The sequence below is a fragment of the Rhinoderma darwinii genome, chromosome 3, assembly GCF_050947455.1.
Source record: "Rhinoderma darwinii isolate aRhiDar2 chromosome 3, aRhiDar2.hap1, whole genome shotgun sequence".
Taxonomy (NCBI): domain Eukaryota; kingdom Metazoa; phylum Chordata; class Amphibia; order Anura; family Rhinodermatidae; genus Rhinoderma; species Rhinoderma darwinii.
This window is the reverse complement of record NC_134689.1, coordinates 261161465-261173558: the sequence shown is the minus strand read 5'-3', so window position 1 is coordinate 261173558 and position 12094 is coordinate 261161465. Positions and strand designations below refer to the sequence as shown.

General features: G+C 36.5%; 4 non-coding genes across 4 annotated transcripts; all 4 read right to left on the bottom strand.

The window, feature by feature from the left end:
• Positions 1-1140: 1140 nt before the first annotated feature.
• TRNAI-AAU (transfer RNA isoleucine (anticodon AAU)) lies at positions 1141-1214 on the bottom strand. Its single transcript has one exon. It is a non-coding gene; the product is annotated as a tRNA-Ile (tRNA).
• An 824-nt stretch (positions 1215-2038) lies between these two features.
• TRNAI-AAU (transfer RNA isoleucine (anticodon AAU)) lies at positions 2039-2112 on the bottom strand. Its single transcript has one exon. It is a non-coding gene; the product is annotated as a tRNA-Ile (tRNA).
• A 4679-nt stretch (positions 2113-6791) lies between these two features.
• TRNAI-AAU (transfer RNA isoleucine (anticodon AAU)) lies at positions 6792-6865 on the bottom strand. The gene has a single exon. It is a non-coding gene; the product is annotated as a tRNA-Ile (tRNA).
• An 820-nt stretch (positions 6866-7685) lies between these two features.
• On the bottom strand, positions 7686-7759 carry TRNAI-AAU (transfer RNA isoleucine (anticodon AAU)). The gene has a single exon. It is a non-coding gene; the product is annotated as a tRNA-Ile (tRNA).
• Between the last annotated feature and the right edge of the window lie 4335 nt (positions 7760-12094).

Genomic DNA, 12094 nt, shown 5'->3' with positions numbered 1-12094 from the left:
ATGCAAACGTGTATTCATATTGATATCCTATTAACCTGAATAATAAAATAAACTTGCAATTTTTACTACTCAAAAAGCATTGGACAAATTGCTTTTGTGTTTTCCATTCCACCCCACAAAGAGTTTTCTTTCAGTACATTATATAGTACATTAAATGCTGCCATTAAAAACAAGAACTTGTCTCGCTAAAAACAAGCCCTTATATGACTATGAGGACGGAAAAATAATAAAGTTATGACTATCGGAATACAAAGAGGCAAAATCAAGATATTATTTTTGTCCTTAAGGTTGAAATTGGACCTCTAAGATGATTTCATGCAATAAACTCTGCATTTCTATAAATCACCGGTTAGACCATACATGGAATATTGTGTACAGTTTTGAGCACCTGTGTATGAGAAGGACATTGCTGAACTAGAATGCGTGCAAAGAAGGGAAAGCAAGGTAATTAAAGGACCTCATCACAGACGGGGATTCTTTACTGTAAGAGAAGTTCTACGATTGAACTCTCTGCCACATTGAAAAGTGTTTTTTTGAAAAATATAAAATTTAAAATATAAATAGGACGGAAAAATAATAAAGTTATGACTATCGGAATACAAAGAGGCAAAATCAAGATATTATTTTTGTCCTTAAGGTTGAAATTGGGCCTCTAAGATGATTTCATGCAACAAACTCTGCATTTCTATAAATCACCGGTTAGACCATACATGGAATATTGTGTACAGTTTTGAGCACCTGTGTATGAGAAGGACATTGCTGAACTAGAATGCGTGCAAAGAAGGGAAAGCAAGGTAATTAAAGGACCTCATCACAGACGGGGATTCTTTACTGTAAGAGCAGTTCAACGATTGAACTCTCTGCCACATTGAAAAGTGTTTTTTTGAAAAATATAAAATTTCATCATATTTGTACCAGATTCTGGAGATGGAACTTTGATCCAGGAATTTATTCTAATAGCCATATTTGGAGTAAGGGAGGAATTTTTCCCCTAATGACAACTTTGGAATGCACTCCAAGACAGTTTTTGCCTTCCTCTGGATCAACACGGCAGGTTTATAGGTTGAATTTGATGGACCTTTTTTCAATATTATCAACTATTCAACTCTGTAACAAGCATGTAACAAAAGTGAGCTTCCATGGCCCGTACGGGGATCGAACCCGTGACCTTGGCGTTATTAGCACCACGCTCTAACCAACTGAGCTAACCGGCCACTTTTACACCAAAGATTCACGTCACGTCAGTAGAAAATACATGCAAACGTGTATTCATATTGATATCCTATTAACCTGAATAATAAAATAAACTTGCAATTTTTACTACTCAAAAAGCATTGGACAAATTGCTTTTGTGTTTTCCATTCCACCCCACAAAGAGTTTTCTTTCAGTACATTATATGGTACATTAAATGCTGCCATTAAAAACAAGAACTTGTCTCGCTAAAAACAAGCCCTTATATGACTATGAGGACGGAAAAATAATAAAGTTATGACTATCGGAATACAAAGAGGCAAAATCAAGATATTATTTTTGTCCTTAAGGTTGAAATTGAACCTCTAAGATGATTTCATGCAACAAACTCTGCATTTCTATAAATCACCGGTTACACCATACATGGAATATTGTGTACAGTTTTGAGCACCTGTGTATGAGAAGGACATTGCTGAACTAGAATGCGTGCAAAGAAGGGAAAGCAAGGTAATTAAAGGACCTCATCACAGACGGGGATTCTTTACTGTAAGAGCAGTTCAACGATTGAACTCTCTGCCACTTTGAAAAGTGTTTTTTTGAAAAATATAATCATATTTGTACCAGATTCTGGAGATGGAACTTTGATCCAGGAATTTATTCTAATAGCCATATTTGGAGTAAGGGAGGAATTTTTCCCCTAATGACAACATTGGAATGCACTCCAAGACAGTTTTTGCCTTCCTCTGGATCAACACGGCAGGTTTATAGGTTGAATTTGATGGACCTTTTTTCAATATTATCAACTATTCAACTCTGTAACAAGCATGTAACAAAAGTGAGCTTCCATGGCCCGTACGGGGATCGAACCCGTGACCTTGGTGTTATTAGCACCACGCTCTAACCAACTGAGCTAACCGGCCACTTTTACACCAAAGATTCACGTCACGTCAGTAGAAAATACATGCAAACGTGTATTCATATTGATATCCTATTAACCTGAATAATAAAATAAACTTGCAATTTTTACTACTCAAAAAGCATTGGACAAATTGCTTTTGTGTTTTCCATTCCACCCCACAAAGAGTTTTCTTTCAGTACATTATATGGTACATTAAATGCTGCCATTAAAAACAAGAACTTGTCTCGCTAAAAACAAGCCCTTATATGACTATGAGGACGGAAAAATAATAAAGTTATGACTATCGGAATACAAAGAGGCAAAATCAAGATATTATTTTTGTCCTTAAGGTTGAAATTGAACCTCTAAGATGATTTCATGCAACAAACTCTGCATTTCTATAAATCACCGGTTACACCATACATGGAATATTGTGTACAGTTTTGAGCACCTGTGTATGAGAAGGACATTGCTGAACTAGAATGCGTGCAAAGAAGGGAAAGCAAGGTAATTAAAGGACCTCATCACAGACGGGGATTCTTTACTGTAAGAGCAGTTCGACGATTGAACTCTCTGCCACATTGAAAAGTGTTTTTTTGAAAAATATAAAATTTCATCATATTTGTACCAGATTCTGGAGATGGAACTTTGATCCAGGAATTTATTCTAATAGCCATATTTGGAGTAAGGGAGGAATTTTTCCCCTAATGACAACATTGGAATGCACTCCAAGACAGTTTTTGCCTTCCTCTGGATCAACACGGCAGGTTTATATGTTGAATTTGATGGACCTTTTTTCAATATTATCAACTATTCAACTCTGTAACAAGCATGTAACAAAAGTGAGCTTCCATGGCCCATACGGGGATCGAACCCATGACCTTGGCGTTATTAGCCCCACGCTCTAACCAACTGAGCTAACCGGCCACTTTTACACCAAAGATTCACGTCACGTCAGTAGAAAATACATGCAAACGTGTATTCATATTGATATCCTATTAACCTGAATAATAAAATAAACTTGCAATTTTTACTACTCAAAAAGCATTGGACAAATTGCTTTTGTGTTTTCCATTCCACCCACAAAGAGTTTTCTTTCAGTACATTATATGGTACATTAAATGCTGCCATTAAAAACAAGAACTTGTCTCGCTAAAAACAAGCCCTTATATGACTATGAGGACGGAAAAATAATAAAGTTATGACTATCGGAATACAAAGAGGCAAAATCAAGATATTATTTTTGTCCTTAAGGTTGAAATTGGACCTCTAAGATGATTTCATGCAACAAACTCTGCATTTCTATAAATCACCGGTTACACCATACATGGAATATTGTGTACAGTTTTGAGCACCTGTGTATGAGAAGGACATTGCTGAACTAGAATGCGTGCAAAGAAGGGAAAGCAAGGTAATTAAAGGACCTCATCACAGACGGGGATTCTTTACTGTAAGAGCAGTTCGACGATTGAACTCTCTGCCACATTGAAAAGTGTTTTTTTGAAAAATATAAAATTTCATCATATTTGTACCAGATTCTGGAGATGGAACTTTGATCCAGGAATTTATTCTAATAGCCATATTTGGAGTAAGGGAGGAATTTTTCCCCTAATGACAACATTGGAATGCACTCCAAGACAGTTTTTGCCTTCCTCTGGATCAACACGGCAGGTTTATAGGTTGAATTTGATGGACCTTTTTTCAATATTATCAACTATTCAACTCTGTAACAAGCATGTAACAAAAGTAAGCTTCTATGGCCCATACGGGGATCGAACCCATGACCTTGGCATTATTAGCCCCACGCTCTAACCAACTGAGCTAACCGGCCACTTTTACACCAAAGATTCACGTCACGTCAGTAGAAAATACATGCAAACGTGTATTCATATTGATATCCTATTAACCTGAATAATAAAATAAACTTGCAATTTTTACTACTCAAAAAGCATTGGACAAATTGCTTTTGTGTTTTCCATTCCACCCCACAAAGAGTTTTCTTCAGTACATTATATGGTACATTAAATGCTGCCATTAAAAACAAGAACTTGTCTCGCTAAAAACAAGCCCTTATATGACTATGAGGACGTAAAAATAATAAAGTTATGACTATCGGAATACAAAGAGGCAAAATCAAGATATTATTTTTGTCCTTAAGGTTGAAATTGGACCTCTAAGATGATTTCATGCAACAAACTCTGCATTTCTATAAATCACCGGTTAGACCATACATGGAATATTGTCTACAGTTTTGAGCACCTGTGTATGAGAAGGACATTGCTGAACTAGAATGCGTGCAAAGAAGGGAAAGCAAGGTAATTAAAGGACCTCATCACAGACGGGGATTCTTTACTGTAAGAGCAGTTCGACGATTGAACTCTCTGCCACATTGAAAAGTGTTTTTTTGAAAAATATAAAATTTCATCATATTTGTACCAGATTCTGGAGATGGAACTTTGATCCAGGAATTTATTCTAATAGCCATATTTGGAGTAAGGGAGGAATTTTTCCCCTAATGACAACATTGGAATGCACTCCAAGACAGTTTTTGCCTTCCTCTGGATCAACACGGCCACATTGAAAAGTGTTTTTTTGAAAAATATAAAATGTCATCATATTTGTACCAGATTCTGGAGATGGAACTTTGATCCAGGAATTTATTCTAATAGCCATATTTGGAGTAAGGGAGGAATTTTTCCCCTAATGACAACATTGGAATGCACTCCAAGACAGTTTTTGCCTTCCTCTGGATCAACACTGCAGGTTTATAGGTTGAATTTGATGGACCTTTTTTCAATATTATCAACTATTCAACTCTGTAACAAGCATGTAACAAAAGTGAGCTTCCATGGCCCGTACGGGGATCGAACCCCTGACCTTGGCATTATTAGCACCACGCTCTAACCAACTGAGCTAACCACCCACTTTTAGACCAAAGATTCACGTCACGTCAGTAGAAAATACATGCAAACGTGTATTCATATTGATATCCTATTAACCTGAATAATAAAATAAACTTGCAATTTTTACTACTCAAAAAGCATTGGACAAATTGCTTTTGTGTTTTCCATTCCACCCCACAAAGAGTTTTCTTTCAGTACATTATATGGTACATTAAATGCTGCCATTAAAAACAAGAACTTGTCTCGCTAAAAACAAGCCCTTATATGACTATGAGGACGGAAAAATAATAAAGTTATGACTATCGGAATACAAAGAGGCAAAATCAAGATATTATTTTTGTCCTTAAGGTTGAAATTGGACCTCTAAGATGATTTCATGCAACAAACTCTGCATTTCTATAAATCACCGGTTAGACCATACATGGAATATTGTGTACAGTTTTGAGCACCCGTGTATGAGAAGGACATTGCTGAACTAGAATGTGTGCAAAGAAGGGAAAGCAAGGTAATTAAAGGACCTCATCACAGACGGGGATTCTTTACTGTAAGAGCAGTTCGACGATTGAACTCTCTACCACATTGAAAAGTGTTTTTTTGAATAATATAAAATTTCATCATATTTGTACCAGATTCTGGAGATGGAACTTTGATCCAGGAATTTATTCTAATAGCCATATTTGGAGTAAGGGAGGACTTTTTCCCCTAATGACAACATTGGAATGCACTCCAAGACAGTTTTTGCCTTCCTCTGGATCAACACGGTAGGTTTATAGGTTGAATTTGATGGACCTTTTTTCAATAATATCAACTATTCAACTCTGTAACAAGCATGTAACAAGCATGTAACAAGCATGTAACAAGCATGTAACAAGCATGTAACAAGCATGTAACAAAAGTGAGCTTCCATGGCCCGAACGGGGATCGAACCCGTGACCTTGGCGTTATTAGCACCACGCTCTAACCAACTGAGCTAACCGGCCACTTTTACACCAGAGATTCACGTCACGTCAGTAGAAAATACATGCAAACGTGTATTCATATTGATATCCTATTAACCTGAATAATAAAATAAACTTGCAATTTTTACTACTCAAAAAGCATTGGACAAATTGCTTTTGTGTTTTCCATTCCACCCCACAAAGAGTTTTCTTTCAGTACATTATATGGTACATTAAATGCTGCCATTAAAAACAAGAACTTGTCTCGCTAAAAACAAGCCCTTATATGACTATGAGGACGGAAAAATAATAAAGTTATAACTATCGGAATACAAAGAGGCAAAATCAAGATATTATTTTTGTCCTTAAGGTTGAAATTGGACCTCTAAGATGATTTCATGCAACAAACTCTGCATTTCTATAAATCACCGGTTAGACCATACATGGAATATTGTGTACAGTTTTGAGCACCTGTGTATGAGAAGGACATTGCTGAACTAGAATGCGTGCAAAGAAGGGAAAGCAAGGTAATTAAAGGACCTCATCACAGACGGGGATTCTTTACTGTAAGAGCAGTTCGACGATTGAACTCTGCCACATTGAAAAGTGTTTTTTTGAAAAATATAAAATTTCATCATATTTGTACCAGATTCTGGAGATGGAACTTTGATCCAGGAATTTATTCTAATAGCCATATTTGGAGTAAGGGAGGAATTTTTCCCCTAATGACAACATTGGAATGCACTCCAAGACAGTTTTTGCCTTCCTCTGGATCAACACGGCAGGTTTATAGGTTGAATTTGATGGACCTTTTTTCAATATTATCAACTATTCAACTCTGTAACAAAAGTGAGCTTCCATGGCCCGTACGGGGATCAAACCCGTGACCTTGGCGTTATTAGCACCACGCTCTAACCAACTGAGCTAACCGGCCACTTTTACACCAAAGATTCACGTCACATCAGTAGAAAATACATGCAAACGTGTATTCATATTGATATCCTATTAACCTGAATAATAAAATAAACTTGCAATTTTTACTACTCAAAAAGCATTGGACAAATTGCTTTTGTGTTTTCCATTCCACCCCACAAAGAGTTTTCTTTCAGTACATTATATGGTACATTAAATGCTGCCATTAAAAACAAGAACTTGTCTCGCTAAAAACAAGCCCTTATATGACTATGAGGACGGAAAAATAATAAAGTTATGACTATCGGAATACAAAGAGGCAAAATCAAGATATTATTTTTGTCCTTAAGGTTGAAATTGGACCTCTAAGATGATTTCATGCAACAAACTCTGCATTTCTATAAATCACCGGTTAGACCATACATGGAATATTGTGTACAGTTTTAAGCACCTGTGTATGAGAAGGACATTGCTGAACTAGAATGCGTGCAAAGAAGGGAAAGCAAGGTAATTAAAGGACCTCATCACAGACGGGGATTCTTTACTGTAAGAGAAGTTCGACGATTGAACTCTCTGCCACATTGAAAAGTGTTTTTTTGAAAAATATAAAATTTCATCATATTTGTACCAGATTCTGGAGATGGAACTTTGATCCAGGAATTTATTCTAATAGCCATATTTGGAGTAAGGGAGGAATTTTTCCCCTAATGACAATATTGGAATGCACTCCAAGACAGTTTTTGCCTTCCTCTGGATCAACACGGCAGGTTTATAGGTTGAATTTGATGGACCTTTTTTCAATATTATCAACTATTCAACTCTGTAACAAAAGTGAGCTTCCATGGCCCGTACGGGGATCGAACCCGTGACCTTGGCGTTATTAGCACCACGCTCTAACCAACTGAGCTAACCAGCCACTTTAACACCAAAGATTCACGTCACGTCAGTAGAAAATACATGCAAACGTGTATTCATATTGATATCCTATTAACCTGAATAATAAAATAAACTTGCAATTTTTACTACTCAAAAAGCATTGGACAAATTGCTTTTGTGTTTTCCATTCCACCCCACAAAGAGTTTTCTTTCAGTACATTATATGGTACATTAAATGCTGCCATTAAAAACAAGAACTTGTCTCGCTAAAAACAAGCCCTTATATGACTATGAGGACGGAAAAATAATAAAGTTATGACTATCGGAATACAAAGAGGCAAAATGAAGATATTATTTTTGTCCTTAAGGTTGAAATTGGACCTCTAAGATGATTTCATGCAACAAACTCTGCATTTCTATAAATCACCGGTTAGACCATACATGGAATATTGTGTACAGTTTTAAGCACCTGTGTATGAGAAGGACATTGCTGAACTAGAATGCGTGCAAAGAAGGGAAAGCAAGGTAATTAAAGGACCTCATCACAGACGGGGATTCTTTACTGTAAGAGAAGTTCGACGATTGAACTCTCTGCCACATTGAAAAGTGTTTTTTTGAAAAATATAAAATTTCATCATATTTGTACCAGATTCTGGAGATGGAACTTTGATCCAGGAATTTATTCTAATAGCCATATTTGGAGTAAGGGAGGAATTTTTCCCCTAATGACAACATTGGAATGCACTCCAAGACAGTTTTTGCCTTCCTCTGGATCAACACGGCAGGTTTACAGGTTGAATTTGATGGACCTTTTTTCAATATTATCAACTATTCAAGTAACAAGCATGTAACAAAAGTGAGCTTCCATGGCCCGAACGGGGATCGAACCCGTGACCTTGGCGTTATTAGCAACACGCTCTAACCAACTGAGCTAACCGGCCACTTTTACACCAAAGATTCACGTCACGTCAGTAGAAAATACATGCAAACGTGTATTCATATTGATATCCTATTAACCTGAATAATAAAATAAACTTGCAATTTTTACTACTCAAAAAGCATTGGACAAATTGCTTTTGTGTTTTCCATTCCACCCCACAAAGAGTTTTCTTCAGTACATTATATGGTACATTAAATGCTGCCATTAAAAACAAGAACTTGTCTTGCTAAAAACAAGCCCTTATATGACTATGAGGACGTAAAAATAATAAAGTTATGACTATCGGAATACAAAGAGGCAAAATCAAGATATTATTTTTGTCCTTAAGGTTGAAATTGGACCTCTAAGATGATTTCATGCAACAAACTCTGCATTTCTATAAATCACCGGTTAGACCATACATGGAATATTGTCTACAGTTTTGAGCACCTGTGTATGAGAAGGACATTGCTGAACTAGAATGCGTGCAAAGAAGGGAAAGCAAGGTAATTAAAGGACCTCATCACAGACGGGGATTCTTTACTGTAAGAGCAGTTCGACGATTGAACTCTCTGCCACATTGAAAAGTGTTTTTTTGAAAAATATAAAATTTCATCATATTTGTACCAGATTCTGGAGATGGAACTTTGATCCAGGAATTTATTCTAATAGCCATATTTGGAGTAAGGGAGGAATTTTTCCCCTAATGACAACATTGGAATGCACTCCAAGACAGTTTTTGCCTTCCTCTGGATCAACACGGCCACATTGAAAAGTGTTTTTTTGAAAAATATAAAATGTCATCATATTTGTACCAGATTCTGGAGATGGAACTTTGATCCAGGAATTTATTCTAATAGCCATATTTGGAGTAAGGGAGGAATTTTTCCCCTAATGACAACATTGGAATGCACTCCAAGACAGTTTTTGCCTTCCTCTGGATCAACACTGCAGGTTTATAGGTTGAATTTGATGGACCTTTTTTCAATATTATCAACTATTCAACTCTGTAACAAGCATGTAACAAGCATGTAACAAAAGTGAGCTTCCATGGCCCGTACGGGGATCGAACCCCTGACCTTGGCATTATTAGCACCACGCTCTAACCAACTGAGCTAACCACCCACTTTTACACCAAAGATTCACGTCACGTCAGTAGAAAATACATGCAAACGTGTATTCATATTGATATCCTATTAACCTGAATAATAAAATAAACTTGCAATTTTTACTACTCAAAAAGCATTGGACAAATTGCTTTTGTGTTTTCCATTCCACCCCACAAAGAGTTTTCTTTCAGTACATTATAGGGTACATTAAATGCTGCCATTAAAAACAAGAACTTGTCTCGCTAAAAACAAGCCCTTATATGACTATGAGGACGGAAAAATAATAAAGTTATGACTATCGGAATACAAAGAGGCAAAATCAAGATATTATTTTTGTCCTTAAGGTTGAAATTGGACCTCTAAGATGATTTCATGCAACAAACTCTGCATTTCTATAAATCACCGGTTAGATCATACATGGAATATTGTGTACAGTTTTGAGCACCTGTGTATGAGAAGGACATTGCTGAACTAGAATGCGTGCAAAGAAGGGAAAGCAAGGTAATTAAAGGACCTCATCACAGACGGGGATTCTTTACTGTAAGAGCAGTTCGACGATTGAACTCTCTGCCACATTGAAAAGTGTTTTTTTGAAAAATATAAAATGTCATCATATTTGTACCAGATTCTGGAGATGGAACTTTGATCCAGGAATTTATTCTAATAGCCATATTTGAAGTAAGGGAGGACTTTTTCCCCTAATGACAACATTGGAATGCACTCCAAGACAGTTTTTGCCTTCCTCTGGATCAACACGGCAGGTTTATAGGTTGAATTTGATGGACCTTTTTTCAATAAAATCAACTATTCAACTCTGTAACAAGCATGTAACAAAAGTGAGCTTACATGGCACGTACGGGGATCGAACCCGTGACCTTGGTGTTATTAGCACCACGCTCTAACCAACTGAGCTAACCGGCCACTTTAACACCAAAGATTCACGTCACGTCAGTAGAAAATACATGCAAACGTGTATTCATATTGATATCCTATTAACCTGAATAATAAAATAAACTTGCAATTTTTACTACTCAAAAAGCATTGGACAAATTGCTTTTGTGTTTTCCATTCCACCCCACAAAGAGTTTTCTTTCAGTACATTATATGGTACATTAAATGCTGCCATTAAAAACAAGAACTTGTCTCGCTAAAAACAAGCCCTTATATGACTATGAGGACGGAAAAATAATAAAGTTATGACTATCGGAATACAAAGAGGCAAAATGAAGATATTATTTTTGTCCTTAAGGTTGAAATTGGACCTCTAAGATGATTTCATGCAACAAACTCTGCATTTCTATAAATCACCGGTTAGACCATACATGGAATATTGTGTACAGTTTTAAGCACCTGTGTATGAGAAGGACATTGCTGAACTAGAATGCGTGCAAAGAAGGGAAAGCAAGGTAATTAAAGGACCTCATCACAGACGGGGATTCTTTACTGTAAGAGAAGTTCGACGATTGAACTCTCTGCCACATTGAAAAGTGTTTTTTTGAAAAATATAAAATTTCATCATATTTGTACCAGATTCTGGAGATGGAACTTTGATCCAGGAATTTATTCTAATAGCCATATTTGGAGTAAGGGAGGAATTTTTCCCCTAATGACAACATTGGAATGCACTCCAAGACAGTTTTTGCCTTCCTCTGGATCAACACGGCCACATTGAAAAGTGTTTTTTTGAAAAATATAAAATGTCATCATATTTGTACCAGATTCTGGAGATGGAACTTTGATCCAGGAATTTATTCTAATAGCCATATTTGGAGTAAGGGAGGAATTTTTCCCCTAATGACAACATTGGAATGCACTCCAAGACAGTTTTTGCCTTCCTCTGGATCAACACTGCAGGTTTATAGGTTGAATTTGATGGACCTTTTTTCAATATTATCAACTATTCAACTCTGTAACAAGCATGTAACAAGCATGTAACAAGCATGTAACAAAAGTGAGCTTCCATGGCCCGTACGGGGATCGAACCCCTGACCTTGGCATTATTAGCACCACGCTCTAACCAACTGAGCTAACCACCCACTTTTACACCAAAGATTCACGTCACGTCAGTAGAAAATACATGCAAACGTGTATTCATATTGATATCCTATTAACCTGAATAATAAAATAAACTTGCAATTTTTACTACTCAAAAAGCATTGGACAAATTGCTTTTGTGTTTTCCATTCCACCCCACAAAGAGTTTTCTTTCAGTACATTATAGGGTACATTAAATGCTGCCATTAAAAACAAGAACTTGTCTCGCTAAAAACAAGCCCTTATATGACTATGAGGACGGAAAAATAATAAAGTTATGACTATCGGAATACAAAGAGGCAAAATCAAGATA